This window comes from Mustela putorius, unplaced genomic scaffold, assembly GCF_011764305.1.
Source record: "Mustela putorius furo isolate JIRA1106 unplaced genomic scaffold, ASM1176430v1.1 tig00004007_pilon_pilon_pilon, whole genome shotgun sequence".
In the NCBI taxonomy this organism is placed as follows: Eukaryota; Metazoa; Chordata; class Mammalia; order Carnivora; family Mustelidae; genus Mustela; species Mustela putorius.
In genome coordinates, this window is record NW_025422145.1 from 3,818,830 (window position 1) to 3,827,822 (window position 8,993).

Here is an 8,993-nt window from a genome sequence, read left to right on the forward strand (position 1 = left end):
CCGGCAATCCTGTTTAAATCTCCCCCAATGTAGTTTTAACTTTAGATCTGTAAGAACGAGATGGATATATCCTTTCCAGAATAAATGCTTTTTTCTTTATAAAAATAATTTCATACACAAAATTTGAAAAAAAAATGACTTACTTGGAAGAAAAAAAAAAAGCATTCCATTCACAGACATTTCAGCATAAAAAATATACCAGAATGTTCATATGTTTAATGCCGGGTGGGATAGTATCATGAATCAGCAACATTATTTATGTATAGACTTGAATTTTGAGGGGAACCTGGGTGGCTCCATGAGTTAAGCCTCTGCCTTCAGTTCTGGTCTTGATCTCAGGGTCCTGGGATTGAGCCCTGCATCGGGCTTCTGCTCAGCAAGGAGCCCACTTCCCCCTCTCTCTCTGCCTGCCTCTCTACCTGCTTGTGATCATTCTCTCTCTGTCAAATAAATAAATAAAATCTTTTTTTAAAAAAAATAACTTGAGGGCGCCTGGGTGGCTCAGTGGGTTAAGCCGCTGCCTTCGGCTCAGGTCATGATCTCAGGGTCCTGGGATCGAGTCCCGCATCGGGCTCTCTGCTCAGCAGGGAGCCTGCTTCCTCCTCTCTCTCTCTCTGCCTGCCTCTCTGCCTACTTGTGATGTCTCTCTGTCAAATAAATAAATAAATAATCTTTTTAAAAAATGACTTGAATTTGGAGTAATTCAGATCAGTGTAAGTTATGTAGAAGTAGTGTTCCCATTTCAGTGGTAAAGTGTAGGTTTGGGCAAAAGGAGGTTCTCAACTGATTTAAGAAACAAAAAGAGAAAAAGAAAATCGAAGTGTTGCCTGTCTGGAAAATTTGTAGAGAAATAGGGCGTACACACTTGGTGTCTCTGTTTTGATTAGTTTCCATCTGTCACTAGAAAGCTTCTGTGTGGGAAGGAAGGTGTTGGAAGGTGGGGGAGGGGAGTTAAGCATGGAATTTGGGGGGATGGTTCCTGGTTTTTTTGCATTTTAAAACATATATGTATTTTGAAGTTTTATTTTATTTTATTTTTAAAAGATTTTATTTATTTGACAGAGAGAGATCACAAGTAGAGAGAGAGGAAGGAGCAGGCTCCCTGCCTAGCAGAGAGCCTGATGCGGGACTGGATCCCAGGACCCTGAGATCATGACCCGAGCCAGAGGCAGAGGCCTAACCCACTGAGCCACCCAGGCAGCCCCTTATTCATTTATTTTAGAGAGAGAGAGAGAGAGAGAGAATGAGTAGGAGGGGAAGAGGGAAAGGAAGAGAGAATCTCGAGCAAAATCCAGGCTGATTGTGGAGCCCAACCCATGGTTCCATCTCAGGACCCTGAGATCATAACCTGAGCCAAAATGAAGCGTTGGTCAGTTAACCAGCTGGGCCACTCAGTCAACCCCCTCTTTTTGTCTCTTCTTTTACCAGTGTCACAGTGTTTTGACTCTTGTAACTTTATATAAATCTAGAAATTGGATAGTGTCAGTTTTTTTACTTTGTTTTTCTCCTTTAATATCGTGTTGCCTATTCTGGGTCTTTTTGCCTGGCCACATAAACTTTAGAATGACTTCATGACATCCACACAATAACTTGCTGGGATTAAAAAAAAAATGTTATTTATTGATCTGAGAGAGAGAGAGCATGGGTGGCAGAAGGGGCGGAGGGACAAGCAGAATCTTTGCTGAGTGGGGAGTCTAACCCAGGGCTCGATCCCAGGACCTGAGCTCATGACCTGAGCCGAAGGCAGATATTCAACCATTCAAGTTGAGTCACCCAAGTGCCCCACTGGCTGGGATTTTGATTGGGATTGCATTGACTCTATAGATCAAATTGGAAAAAGCTGACATCTTGGTAATACTAAGTCTTCCTGTTCATGATCACAGAATATCTCTCCATTTCTTAAATTCATTCATTAGTTTTGTAGTATTCTTCATAGAGACCCTGTACATATTTTGTAAGATTTACACCTAAATATTTCATTTCCATAGCGCTAATGTAAGTGGCATTGTGTTTTTAATTTCAAATTCCACTTGTTCATCACTGGTATACAGGAAAGCGGTTGCATTTTTTAAATTTTTTTTTATTTTTTTAAAGATTTTTTATCTATTTGTTTGACAGAGAGAGAGATCGCAAGTAGGCAGAGAGGCAGGCAGAGAGAGAGAGGGGGAAGCAGGCTCCCCTCCAAAGCAGAGAGCCCAACTCAGGGCCCAATCCAGGACCCTGAGATCATGACCCAAGCCGAAGGCAGAGACCTAACCCACTGAGCACCCAGGTGCCCCGTGGATGAATATATATTAACCTTGTATCCTGCAACTAATCGTTAGTGATTAGTTCCAGGATTTTCTACACAATTATGTCATCTCTGGGCAAGGACAGTTTTATTTCCTCCTTCCCAATCAGTATGCCTTTTATTTCTTTTTCTTGTCTTACTGCATTTGTGCCTTAGTCTGTTCAGGCTGCTGCAGCAAACCACCGAAGAATGAGTGGCTTATAAATAACAGAAATTTATTTCTCATAGTTTTGTAGACTGGGGAGTTTGAGCTCAAGGTGCAGACAGATGTTGCCTCTGGTGAGGTCCCATTCCTGTCTCATAGATGGCTGCTTTCTTGCTGAGTCCTTTCATGGGGGAAGGGGTGAGGGAGCTCTGCGGGGTCTCTCATAAGGGCAGTAATTGCATTTATGAGGGCTCCCCTCTTACGACCTAATCACATCCTAAGGGCTCCCACCTCCAAACGCCATCACACTGGCAGTTACATTTCTTCTTCTTCTTCTTCTTCTTTTTTTTTAAGATTTTATTTATTTATTTGACAGACAGAGATCACAAGTAGGCAGACAGGCAGGCAGAGAGAGAGGGGCAGCAGGCTCCCTGCTGAGCCGAGAGCCTGATTCGGGGCTCGATCCCAGGACCCTGGGATCATGCCTGAGCCGAAGACAGAGGCTTTAACCCACTGAGCCACCCAGGTGCCCCTCCTTTGTTCTTGCTCTTAGCAGGGAAACTCCTAGTTTTGCACCATTAAGTATGATGTTAATTGTAGACTTCTAGTAAATTTTCTTAATCAAGATGAGGCAGTCTTTCCCTTATTCCAACTTTCCTGTATTCACTTTGTTTTAATATTTACATACCATGGGGGCACCTGGGTGGCTCAGTGGGTTAAAGCCTTTGCCTTCGGCTCAGGTCATGATCTCAGGGTCCTGGGATTGAGCCCCGCATTGGACTCCATGCTCGGCGGGGAGCCAGCTTCCTCTTCTTTCTCTCTGCCTACTCGTCATCTCTGTCTGTTGAATAAATAAATAAAATCTTTTTTAAAAATTTACATACCATGACCATTACCAATGAGCTTGCTGAACACAGTCTAGGATTTTTTTGGGGCTAGGTATTTTTGTCTTTAGGATGTACAGTCAAAATACTGTGTTTTAAAGTCTTATCTACCAACTATTTATATAGACACGTTTGTTTCTGTTTGTTTTTTATTTTTTTAGGAATATTGTACTTTTAAATTTAATTTTATTTCTAAATGATGGCCAACTTTTATCTTTTAAAGATTTATTTATTTTAGAAACGGGGGTGCAAAGAGAGAGAATCTCAAGCAGACTTCCTGCTGAGTGCTGACCCCGATTTGGGGTCCATCCCATGACCCTGAGATCATGATCTGAGCTGATATTAAGATTGGGGCTTTTAGGGCACCTGGGGGGCTCAGTGGGTTAAGCCTCTGCCTTCTGCTCAGGTCATGATTTCAGGGTCCTGAAATCGAGCCCTGAGTTGGGCTCTCTGCTCAACGGGGAGCCTGCTTCCCCCTCTCTCTCTGCCTGCCTCTCTGCCTACTTGTGATCTCTGTCAAATAAATAAATAAAATCTTAAAAAAAAAAAAGAGTGGGGCTTTTAACTGACTGAGCTGCTCAAGTGCCCCTATGTAAAGCTTTTATATGAATACATAAAGCGTTTATATGAATACATAAAGCGTTTATATGAATACATAAAGCGTTTATATGAATACATAAAGCGTTTATATGAATACATAAAGCTTTTATATGAATACATAAAATACATAAAGAGATCTACTCTCTACTACTTGGGCAATCTGTTTTCACACTCCCCCAAAGGTAACCTAGGTTACCATTTAAAAAAAAAGATTTTATTTATTTATTTGAGAGAGAGAGCATGACCATGGTGGGGGAGAAGGAGAGGGAGAGGGAGAGAATCTCAAGCAGACTCCGGGCTCAGTCTGGGGCTCCATCTCACGACGCTGAGATCACAGACACTTAACTGACTGAGCCACCCAGGCACTGCACCCCGCCCCCGACTCCTAAGTAACCACTTTTATTAGTTTTTGGTTACTTTTATTAGTAGTTAGTTATTGTTACTTTTACATATAGGAAAAGTCATACATATATGTATTTCTATCCTTCCTTCTTTTCCTCTTTCTTCCTTCCCCCGATCGTCCCCACAAAGGTCCGTCTTTATTTGTTAATGGAGAAGTCCACGGAAAAAGTAAGTTTAACTGCATGGTAAACATTTCTCTATACCTAGTCCCCTTCTTTAAAGTTTTATCCATTAACTTCGAAATGGAAACTTGCCTTCCAGGCCAAGGATGAGGGAAACATTTGGGAGTGGCTGAGCCTCATGGAACTTCTGTCCTGAAATAATGACTGAAGGTCATGTCAATGACTTTTGTTAGAGGACAAGCACGGATACCCGCAGGTCTGCACGCATCTCTCCTGAGGTGCAGAGTGGGAAAAATAATCTTTCCCCCTTTTCTTTTTTTAAAAAGATGTTATCTATTTATTTATTTGACAGAAATCACAAGTAGGCAGAGAGGCATGCAGAGAGAGAGGGGGAGGCAGGCGGTCTGCTCAGCAGGGAGAGCAGAGAGCTCGATGTGGGGCTCGATCCCGGGACTCTGAGATCATGACCTGAGCCGAAGGCAGAGGCTTAACCCACTGAGCCACCCAGGCGCCCCTCCTTCCACCTTTTCTTAAAACAGTGCCTAGCCTACATAGTATTTTTACGCTCTGCTTTTTTTCACTTGACAATATAGCCTGGAGATCACTCAGCTCTAAGCACACAGCTCTACTTCAAGAAAACCTTACTGTTTTTGAGGTGCTTGGGTGGCTCAGTGGGTTAAGTATCTGCCTTCCACTCCAGTCTGGATCTCAGGGTCCTGGGATTGAGCCCCGCCTCAGGCTCCCTGCTCAGTGGGGAGCCTGATTCTTCTCCCTCTGCCTGCAGCCCCCCTGTTTGTGTGCGCTCTTTCTCTGTCAAATACATAAATAATTTTTTTTTTTTTAAAGAATACTGAGGGGCACCTGGGTGGCTCAGTGGGTTAAGCCTCTGCCTTTGGCTCAGGTCATGATCTTAGGGTCCTGGGATTAAGCCCCACATCAGGCTCTCTGCTCTCCCTGCTGAGCAGACAGCCTGCTTCCCCCTCTCTCTCTGCCTGTTTCTCCAACTACTTGGGATCTCTTTCTGTCAAATAAATACATAAAATACTTTTTTTAAAAAAATTAAAAATTAAAAAATAAATACATAAATAAGAATACTGTTCTAGGGGCGCCTGGGTGGCTCAGTGGTTAGGCCGCTGCCTTCGGCTCGGGTCATGATCTCAGGGTCCTGGGATCGAGTCCCGCATCGGGCTCTCTGCTCAGCAGGGAGCCTGCTTCCTCCTCTCTCTCTCTCTCTCTGCCTGCCTCTCTGCCTACTTGTGATTTCTCTCTGTCAAATGAATAAATAAAATCTTTAAAAAAAAAAAAAAAAAAAAAAAAAAAAAAAAAAAAAGAATACTGTTCTAGGTACCTGGATGGCTCAGTCGTTGGGTGTCTGCCTTCGGCTCAGGTCATGATCCTTGGGTCCTGGCATTGAACCCCGCATCAGGCTCTCTGCTCAGCGGGAAGCCTGCTTCTCCCTCTCCCAAACCTCCTGCTTGTGTTTTTTCTCTCACTGTGTCTCTGTCAAATAAATAAATAAATTCTTTTAAAAAAATATTGATCTTGATTAAATTTTATTAAGATTGCGAAGCTATATCGTTCCCCTCTTGATAGACATTTGTGTTGTTTCTATCACTTTGCTCTTATAAAAGTGTTGCTATCAATAGCCCTGAGCATATGCCATTTCATATTTTTGCGGTAGATTCGTAGAACTGGATTGCTGAGTCAAAAGGTAAGTGCATATGTATTCATTAAACAACAACTTCATTCTTCTTCCTCCCTCAGCCTCTGGTAACCACAGGAATACAGGGCTTTTTAAAAACCATAAAACAGAAACCCAAAACTGATGAGTATCTTTTATTTTTATGCCTGTGTCTTTGTGTTTTTAGAATAATACCCAGAAAGTATTTGGGGAGATAAGCTTTACTGAATTGAATTGGACGGTTTTGTTTTAATTTTTTTCCCCTTTGGAATCACAAAAGTTTAGCTTCTCATAGAAATTTGGAAAATAATGAGATAAACGTAAGACTCAAGCCATTCCACCACCCGAAAATAATCAGATTAAAAACACAAGAAATAACAAGTGCTGGCGAGGATGTGGAGAAAAAGGAACCCTTTTGGGATCCTTGTTAGGAATGCAAACTGGTGCAGCCACTGTAGGAGACAGATAATAGGGAGTTTCCTCAAAAGAATTAAAAAATAGAACTGTCCTATGATCCAGTCATCACACTATTGGGTATTTACCCTGTATGAAAGCACTAATCTGAAAAGATATTTGCATCCCTCTGTTTATTGCAACATGATTTACAATAGCCAAGATAGGGAAGCAACCCAAGTGTCTACCCATAGATGAATGGATAAAGATGTGGTACCTATAGGGGCACCAGGGTGGCTCAGTGGATTAAGCCTCTGCCTTCAGCTCAGGTCATGATCTCAGGGTCCTGGGATCTAGTCCCCCATATGGGGTTTCCCCCTCTCTCTCTGCCTGCCTCTCTGCCTACTTGTGATCTCTTTCTGTCAAATAAATAAATAAATAAAATCATTAAAAAAATGTAGTACATATAGACGATGGAATATTACTGAGCTGTAGAAAAGAAGGAAATCTTGTCATTTGCAACAACATGGATGAAGCTGGAGGATATGATGCTAAGGGAAATCATCAGAAAAGGACAAATACCATATGACTTCACAGCTATAGGGAATTTAAAAAACAAACACACACACACAATAAAAAATGGACAAATAGAAAACTGACTCTTAACCACAGAGAACACACTGATGGTTACCAGAGGGGATTTTGGAGGGGGAATGGGTGAAATGGGTGATGGGAATTAAGAGTACACGTATCCTGATGAGCACTGAGTAATGCAGAGAATTACTGAATCACTATATTGTATATCTGAAACTAATATAACACTGTATGTTAATTACACTGGAATTTAAAAAGATAACCAGTATTACATTTTGATACTTTTCATTCATCGTTCCTATCTCTTTTTCCTTCTCCCTCCAGAGAGCCCCAAGTATGTGTGTAAAGACACATTTATACGCGGCTCTCACTCAGTTTTACATTCTAACTATAAAGGTAGGATTATACTGTAGCTTTCTGCTTATAACAGTATTTTTAAAAGGCCATTAAATATTCTTCTTTTAAAAATTCATTTGAGAAAGAGAGAGAGAATGAGAGAGAACGCACAAGCAGCAGGGAGGGTCCGAGGGGGAAGCAGGCTCCCCGCTGAGCAGGGAGCCCCATGCGGGACTCGATCCCAGGACTCCAGGATCATGACCTGAGCCGAAGGCAGTTGCTTCACCAACTGAACCACCCAGGCGCCCCCATTAAATATTCTTTAAGAACATTCTCTATTAGAATGAATGCATATTCTGTCATATGAAAATCTCATCATTTTAATTAAAATATTTTTTTAAAACTGAGCTTTAAGCCCAATGTGGGGCTTGAATTCACAATCCTGAGATCAAGAGCAGCATGTTCTATGGATGGAGTCAGCCAGGCACCCCAAACCACCATTTTACTGTTGAAAACTTAGGTTGTTTCTAGGGTTTTGTTCTTCGTTAGTGACCCATGTTGTATATAAACCCTGTCTAAGCATTTTATTGTCTTAGAGCTATTCCCTAGGAGTAGCTAGATCAGAGGATGAGCTGGATCTGAGGATTCACTGTTCTCTTTTTAGGGGACCCATAAGCTAGAGAAAGCTCCCAAATTCAGACGCTTCTTGTTCTTCTTCTTCTTCTTCTTCTTTTTTTTTTTTTAATTCAGATGCTTCTATGTGTAGAGTCACTTTACCTTCTAGTTCTAGAAGACACCCACTTCCGTCACACAGAAGAAGAACTCATTTTTCTTACCAAACGTTTGTAGAGAGCCTTCGCCAGTAGACCAGAATGAAACCCAAGGATATGGTTAGATTGAGCCCTGAACTTGGGTACAGTTCCTTGGTAGGCATAGCCCCCCTTTGGAAACGAACCAATTTCAGACTCCATTCCTTTCTGTTATATCCCCTCATCTCTCATCACATTCCAATGAGGCACCTTTGCACATGATTTATAATTTTGGTTATTTTTTTGAAAATTTTGGTTATTTTTAATATCTTATTTGAGTAGAGTATGATATTAGTAATGTCTCCCTCTCTCTCTCTTTTTATTTTTGAGAGGGAGATAGAGCATGAGTTGGGGGGGGGGGAGAAAGAGAATCTTAAGCAGGCTCCACGCCAAGCACAAAGCCAAACTAAGAGCTCAATCTCAGGACTTGAGATCATGACCTGAGGTGACAGCAAGAGTCAGAGGTTTACCCGACTGAGCTACCCCGGTGCCCTGACATTAGTATCTTGGATGATGTTCCCAATGCCTCAGTCATCTGCCATATTGGGAGCAAATTATTCTACGTAAATGATCCTTGCAGATGATGGAGGAGAACTAGTGATAGAGTTTGGGTATAGCAGTTCTGATCTTGAGAACAGACTTTCCTGACTTGTTAATTATAATGGACCTTTCATGAAAAGTTTCATGACAACCAAACAGAGGGTTTTCCTTTGTGCGTATCGACTGGGAAAGTCCTT